Source organism: Benincasa hispida, chromosome 1 (genome assembly GCF_009727055.1).
Source record: "Benincasa hispida cultivar B227 chromosome 1, ASM972705v1, whole genome shotgun sequence".
Taxonomy (NCBI): Eukaryota; Viridiplantae; Streptophyta; class Magnoliopsida; order Cucurbitales; family Cucurbitaceae; genus Benincasa; species Benincasa hispida.
This window is the reverse complement of record NC_052349.1, coordinates 68,632,510-68,641,215: the sequence shown is the minus strand read 5'-3', so window position 1 is coordinate 68,641,215 and position 8,706 is coordinate 68,632,510.

The following is an 8,706-nucleotide window of genomic DNA, read 5'->3' as shown; positions in this document are numbered from 1 at the left end:
TGCACAAGCGTGTGAGTAATCTTATTTGCTTAGTGTGAAGCTGTGGCAATGCCTGTCTATAAGCTAACGCATTGCTTGTCTATGAGTAAAGTCAGCAACAATCAACTGCCCGGGAGGGTAAGAGGTTGGTCGCATTAAGCAATGTATGCATTGTTCACTAGGGATAGTAACAATCTTAGGTCAGCAAAGTTCATGCGGTTTCCTTGTCCTATGAGCACATCATTCATCATTTAGGCATACTTAGGAGAGTAGTCTAAAACACAAATCTAAGACTCGAGAGAGCGGATTGGAATGCATAGGCAAGAATGGGGAACTTAGGAATAAGCTCTGTATGCACCCTACGGACTGGATTTGCATGCGTCCAGGAAGTAGGATAAGGGGTTATGCGCTAGCCACGCTCATGCGGCGAGAGCTAGTGAGCTGGTTATGGAGGTTTAGGTAGGCATAGGCTTCTCAGCAATATTGCAGATACACCGCATACATTCTAGAGTTAGGTTCACGTGTGTGTAGCATGATTACATGGCTTGCGTTGACTAAGGTTGCCCTTGCGGTCACTCTTAAGGGTTGCAATGATATCATCTCCGCATTTTATCTATTTTTCCATACATTTATTTCATGTCAAGTGTTGTCGTGTCTCTACCTCTCATGCATATTCTCATTGCGTTGTCTGTTAGATAGAAGTAGGAGTAGGGTTAACTTAGCAACCTCCCTTCCATTCTTTTATTTAAACCGTCGCATGCACATTACCGCATACATATAGCTACAAGTCCCTGTGTTCGACCTCGGATTATCCGAGAAATTTGTGTTGGAATTATACTTGGTTCTAGTGCAAGAAAACTTGTGATAGAACGCATGGTCATTGCATACATTCATTAACGCATTATCAGTCCAACGCATGACCATCGACGCATGACTATCAACGCATATCTTAGGAACATGCATCGCATACTGCGTCCACGGGATTTTGGTTATCGAGTAAAATTGACTTCTAATTTCCCGTCATTAATTGTGATTGTTGTGTTCATTCGGAATGGGATTTGGAACGATCCACTTCTGCTGCTCATGAAGATCGATGTTTGTGATTTCCTTCATTTGGTATCAGAGATAGGTTATTCTGATATTCCAAATTCCATTGTTGTATTGAACTTCTTTTCTAGTCGTGGTGGGTTTTAAGTTTTCTACAATGCATTTAAGAGTTAAACGTGGTTGTAGATGTGTTGATGGATGTTTACGAGATGGTTGCCTCTGTTTAAAGCTTTCTTTAAGTTTACAAAGTGAATTTGTAAGGGCTTTTGCATTTTTGGGCATAATTAACAAGCAATCAAGTTTTTATTCAAAGTATTTGAAGCTGTTTGAGTCGTTCGTGATGAAGTTTTGAAGCATGAAGATGCAGTTCTCATCGAGAAAGAAGACCAAAGGTTGGTCACATCATGTAGCCCAAGCTAAATGATCGTTGAGATTTGGCTAAACAGTCGTGTAGAAAAGTTCTACCTGATTGTGTAGTATTTACTAAACGATCGCATAGCTAATACTAAACAATAGTGTAAAGAGTTTACTCTATTTGTAGTGTTGGTTGCTCGATCACGTGGACGCTTGGGGTAAACGATCGCATAGAGTATTTGATGCTCGTCGTTTAATAAAAGTCGTGCGTACTAAACGATCGTGTAGTTCAGCATGCTTCATCGCATAGTCACTGACTACACGATCACCTGGTATATGATACCTCATGCTTGCTTCGCGATCGTTTAGACAATTATGCTTCATCACATCATTATCCTTTAATTGATCATTTAAGGCTTTCATTGCACGATGCGCGTTGCACGATCGCGTGGCCTTCATGCTTCATCGCATAGTCAAAGGTACACGATCATTGCTAAACGATCGTTTATGCTCATACAACGTTGTTAAGCGATCACAAGGAGTTGTTACACGATCAAGGAGACGTGATCTTCGCTCAGATGGTTCAAGACTCAGTTCGCCAGTTTGAACTGGTGACTTATTGCCTTTTGTAATAGTTAGCTTTGTTTTTTTAAGGATTTGAGGCTAATTATCCCGATTCATCAAATTTTTCTCAATGCACATGAGATGTATGTTTGTTTATATGCCATAATGTATGACACATAGATTTAAAACCCACCTTAAGTTATGCATTTTATTCATGCATCATATATTATAAGTGTTATAATATAGTAATTGGCATGATGAAATTACAAGAAAGTATGCTCATGCATCATGAAATATAAGAGTTATATTTATGCATGCATTAAGCATATTCATGCATCATCTTTATATTATAAAAGTTATAGTATAAGGGTGTATGAGAGCATGTATGCTTGGTTCATTGCTTTGTTATATAAGTGTTATATACTAGTAGTAATGAATGAAAAATGATTGGAGCATGACACTTAGGCTAATTTATAAAAGTTATGAATGCCTTGTATGTGTTACTTCGAATTGTGGATGGTTTTGGTTGTTTCCGTCTATAAGCGTTATATTGGAAATTAGAACTAAAATTAATAAGAAAGAGTTGCATGCGAACTTAGGTGAACTCATGTTTTAAAAAGGTTTTAAAATTGGATTGAGATAGACCTAAGTTCCTAGTTCTAATGAGATTACATACAGTTTAATCTTTTGAATTGGTTTAGTGGGATTAAATTGATTTCCATAAAAGATTAAATTTGTATTGAATCTATCTATAAGGAACCTTTTGTATAAGGCTGGTTTTGGCTAGGCTGGGGTATTTAAGTTGACGTAAACGGAACACCCCTACCTGGGAACCTACCTGGAAAGGTGAATTAGATAGATTTGTTGCAAGCATACAACAAGTGATCAAAGACTTTGTTAAAGAGTTTAATGTATGATGATTAAAAGTTGTTTAATTTTCCAAAGTAAGAGTTACTTTTGGGCAAACCTAAAAAGTCACTTAGTTACAATCCTTAGCCGTGTTTTTTCTAAGTAAACTAAACCCTAGGTTATAAAATACTCAGTGGGAGGAATATATATATATGATATGTTAATTCTACTCACGTTTCTCCCTGAATGTTCACGCCGTGAGATTCGTGCTTGGCCTCGTGGTGCGCTGGGAGCATCCCCCTTTGGATGGTGTTTGCATGAGTCAATATCAAGGTGGACGGAGAGAGTGTTTATAGTAAGTGGGTGAAAGATGCGTGTCAACATGTCCTGCGGTCTCCTTCATTAGTTTGCACCGTGAGATCTTCTAGACCTCGTGGTGCCCTGGGAGCGTCCCCCTTTGGATGGTTTTGTTCGATTGGTTAATATCAAGATGAACTCCAGAAATGGATAGGGTAGCTTTAGTTTTTGCTCCAATCGGATTTTTTTTCCTTCGAATTGGCTGCTTGGGGTGGAACTCTAGGATCTAAAATGAAGGGTCACACTTACGGGAAATTGTTAAGAAAGTTAATGATTTCTTGACCAAATCAATGATGGCTAGTCGTTATAGGAGTTGTTCTGGTATCAATGACTGGTTGAGAGTGTCTCAATTCACTGGAGGGATAAATTCACTATCCTTCGGTGGCTTTTGTCCTAAACTATTGAAGCGACATTGCAAAACTAGATGCCACACAGAGTTCATTTATATTTTACTAAATCATATTGGATTTTGTTTTAAAGAGTATTTGCTAAAATCTAATGTAGATCAATGTGCTTGTTTTTTAGCAACATGTATGATTTTTCGTTAGTTACCTCTTTTAATTTGACCAATTACATACAATGGAAAAAGTCTCTTAAAACATATTTCGTGGTAAACGACCTCGAGTTTTTCATGGTTAAGGAGTGTCCTCAAGTCCCAACCCTTGATGCACCGTGAAATGTTCGTAATGTATATGTGCCACACCCCCTCCCGAGCCTTATCACCCAAACTGGAAGAGGATGTGAAGACAACCAACACCACCTTTTTGTGATATCAACTGCCCGTCCTTATCAGTTTAAAAGCTAGGTTATCATAACTCATCAATGATTGTAAATAATTAAATATACTGTTTTGCATGCTTTAACCTAACTATTCTAATGACTTCCAATTAACATGATCTGAGTCCCACCCTATGACATAAAATTTATTCAGACCTCTGGTGGCTTCCTAAACGATCCGCTTCCACAACTTAGGGAAGGGAAAGTAAACAATATATGGAAAACATGAGCTATAAGCCCAGTGAGTGGTGCCTTTATAAGGCATCAAACTTTGACTTAAGACATTCATTTTTGGGAAATATAATTCTAGAAACAAACATGAATCACATAATGTAAAATGTAACCTCCCCAGCCTGTCAGCTGGATATTCCTGGCATTATCATGTAATCCCAATCTCGGGTATTCTTTGCAAATAACCCGCAATGACCGATGTGGAATCAATCTCAGCACCCTATAACCCGTCGAATGTGCACATGTCGACATTTCCTATTAGACATGTTGGGTATGCTGACAATCCCAGCCAAGCGTCCACAAAGCATGCTAACAATATCCTGGGTACAAATCCAGTTCCCAATACAAATACACATGCATTATGACAACAATACAACAATAATCAAATCCAGACATCACATTTTCCGATCATGTCAACATTTCAATATGACTATATATATATATATTATATTAAGTATAATAATATATCACATACATACATACATATATATGTATATATATATATATATAAATCAATCAGACGAGCAATAAAATAACCAATCACAGTTCCTTCTGTCCTGTTCTTTAAGAATTCTTTTAGGCAGCTCCTTGCCCCGTTCCCTGGATTCTTCCTTTTTCCAAGAATTTCAAGTTAATCTATTATTTCTTCAATAATCTTAATTTATTCACAGATAACCTTAAAAAAATCATAATATCCAGTTTACCAACTTAAAATAACCTAAAAATAAGCTGAGCTATTCTAAAATAGCTTTTTAGAGGTTATTTTGACAAGTTGGGAGGCGCTGGGTAACATGTGGACGCGTTTGTGTGTACAGGTGGGCTGAAAGACACGCTGGGCAATCGTTCTTGCACAGGCAGTAGTGAATGCCTGGGCGTGCGTCTGGCTAATCGCGTGGGCGATGCGACGTGTGCTCGTGTTGGTGTACGTCAACCCGGTGATGCGTCTAGCAGAGCACGTGTGCTGGGTTAGTGGGAACGTGTGACAAAGCTGCTGGGCGACAAACTATATGTTCAACTGGAACACTTTACCTCTAATACAAGTTCCCTCTTCTTCAGCTCCCCAAACATAGTGGCAGCCTGGTAACCCTCACTACATTCCTCTCTGAGTATTTTTGCTCTAATTTCACTTAAATGGCTCGAGTGAGTTGTGAGAGTTCTTCGTTCCAAGCCTCCTATTTATAGGCGTCCAAAGTCTCCCCCAGCTCAACACCTCTTGCTTTGCTACATGACTAGTCGTTCTCTCTTCCTGTTGCCAACATAACTCCTTAGTGTCTTCCTTTCCCTTAGCAAACGTACAAGTCCCTCCTTGCATGCCTCCTCGGCCATCCACCTCAATTGCATGAGATCTCCGACTTTCTTAGTTCACCACATGTCTAGACGAGCTGGTACTTTCGACTTGTCCTCCAAGTTCTACTTCATCAATGCATACACCTTTTAACTTGGTCGCGTGCTTGCTTGGCCGCACGACTTTAACCATTTATCAGCCTATAGCTTTCTTATCAATGCATCACTTATGCCATACTAACCCTCAAGGCATCGCGTCCTTTCTTGGCCACATACCTTTCTTCTCTTGTATGGCTTACCCTTAGCACATGCACTCAACTAGGCTTATGACCATCATAATCTTCCAACGCATACTACTTGCTTTAGCTTTGTTTTATGCGCCTACATGCCCTCGAATATCCTTGGCACATAGCATAACACCAATGCATACCAACCCTTGGGTCAAGCTAGGTCTCAACTCAACACCTCATGTTTTATCTTAACATTGTCTAGCCTCTTGCTAATACTTACTTCATGGCTAATGCCCATATGCCCTTATTGCTTGCCAACACCCTTAGTCTCTTACTTAAGACCAACGCAATCTGACCTTGCAAGTCTTATGTATCGCCAGCCCCATCAATGCATGAACACTTCACTATGCGACCACCATGGCTCGGCTCATTATCTAGCTCATTGTGTAGCTCTTGCGCTCATCCTCTAGCTCATCGTGTAACTCTTGCGCTCATCCCCTAACTCATCGTGTAACTCTTACGCTCATCGCCTAGTAATTTCTCACTACCGTTCATCATCTAGCCCTCTCACTGTCACTCATCATCTAATGCATAACCCAATCATATAATGCTTAAGCCTCATCATCTAGTGATCTCTCGCTGCTAACGATCTCGCTATCGTTCATCAGGTATCTCTCATTGTAACTCAACGTGTAGCACTGACGCCTATCATCTAACGCATCACGCCCATCATCTAGTGCTCATGTCTATCATGTAGTGCCTTTGTCTATCGCCTAGCACAACGCCCATCGTCTAGTGCGTCCGTTGATTGTCTAGCGCCTGAGCTCATCGTTTAGTGTTATCGTCCAGTGCTATTGTCTAGCGCTTATGCTGACGTGTAGCACCATCGCCTTTCATGTAATGTTATCGTCTAGCGCATCGTTTAGCGCCACATGTAGCTACAAGATCGTCTGCATACGCACAACACTTCAACACACGGCGCCCACGACTGCGTGCATTCTTGCTTGTGTCTGTCCCATCCCTCGATGGTCTTCCTTGTTGCTTGCTCACACACTTATTGCCTTCCCCACGTATGCGTCCTCACAAGCTTAACGCATGGTTGTCCTTGGCTTCAACACCTAATCCCTTATAACCTCTACAAACTTGGCCAAGTACATCAAGCGTACAACATACCCCTATGTCCGCCTAGCCATTTCTCATGCGTCCCTCATAACTTTGGTTAGTCTCAATGGTTGGCCGCATACTCCAATACTCAATCAAATTTTATTACTTACCATTTTACTTAACCCAAGCTTCAAGTTCAGTCCTTAAGATTTAATTTTAAAATTCTTAAGGTGTTATTCTCTTTTAACTTTCCTTCTAAGTTACTTAACCACTCAAGCTTTAACTCAAGTTACCTAGATTAGGTTTAGGGTTTCACAATATGAGGTATGGATGAAGGCTAATTCGATGGCCTGACTTCACATTTTGACTAGCATACCTGATGCATTGGCCAAAAGGGTTGAGAACATGGTCATTGCACGTAAGATCATGGACTTGTTGCAAGAATTATTTGAACGTCAGTTCTCACTTTTTAAGCAAAAAGGAATGGATGACAAAGAAACCAGTAGTATCAGTTCCCAAGATAACCTCCAGTCTTTCTTGAATTTCAAGGGACTAAAAGATAAAGCAAGTGTTGTTGACTCTAACGAAGTTCATCGACGAGAAATTTTCTCTGAAATAGAACTTGGAGCTTATTTAGGTTCTGATACTGATCACACAACTCTCCAGAAGAGGAAGAAATGTAAAGATAGTAAATGTGATTTATTTGTCTCGCCGACGTGTTTGGTAGAGAATGATGATTCTACCTAAATACTTGATTCAGGTGCTACTAATCACGTTAGTTCTTCCTATCAAGGATTTAGTTCCTTAAAAATGTTGGAAGAAGGAGAGTTGACTCTTCGAGTCGGTATTGGTGAGGTTATTTCAGCTGTTGCTGTAGGCAGGCTGAAGTTATTTTTGGACAAGAAATGTTATTTGTTACTGGATAATGTTTTTGTAGTTTCTCTTATCAAGAGGGACTTAGTCTCGGTTTCTTGTCTGATTGAACAAGGTTATACCGTCTTTTTTTCTGAGAGTAAAATGTTTATTTTCAAGAATGGTATGGAGATTGGTTTTGGTTCAATGGAAAATAACTTATATGTATTAAGGTCGTTAGTCATAAAAGCTTTGCTTAAAACTAAAATGTTCAAAACAGCGACAACTGCAAAAAGACCAAAGGTTTCTCCTAAGGAAAACGCCAATCTTTGGCATCTAAGGTTAGGTCACATCAATAGGATTGAGACGTTGGTTAAATGTGGACTTTTAAAGAGTTCAGAAGAAAACTCCTTATCGGTATGTGAATCATGCCTTGAAGGCAAGATGACCAAACGACCTTTTACCGGAAAAGGTTATAGAGCCAAGGAAACCTTGGAGCTTATACATTCAGACCTCTGTGGTCCGTTGAGTGTTCGAGCTCGAGGTGGGTACGAATATTTCATCTCTTTTATAGATGATTATTCCAAATATGGGTATCTATACCTAATGCAACGTAAGTCTGACGCTCTTGACAAGTTTAAGAAGTATAAGGTTGAAGTTGAAAACTTGTTAGGTAAGAAGATAAAAACACTACGATCTGATCGTGGTGGAGAGTATATGGACTTAGAATTCCGGAACTATATGATAGAACATGGAATCACGTCCTAACTCTCGACCCCAGGTACACCTCAACAGAATGGTGTATCAGAAAGGAGAAACAGAACCTTGTTGGACATGGTTCGGTCTATGATGAGTGATGCTCATCTTCCAAACTCGTTTCTACAAGCAGCTAAAGCTTTAGCACTTTTTCCTTCTTGAGCAGCTGCGCCCAACCAAATACATCTGTGCCATGATCAAGAACAACATTAGAAAAAGCTTCACCAACTGCTAATGCTAATGATGATTCCTCATGAACTACTTGACTTACCTTGCCGAATGTGGAAGAGACTGCGGCCTTTAGCGGAACTGTTGTCAACAA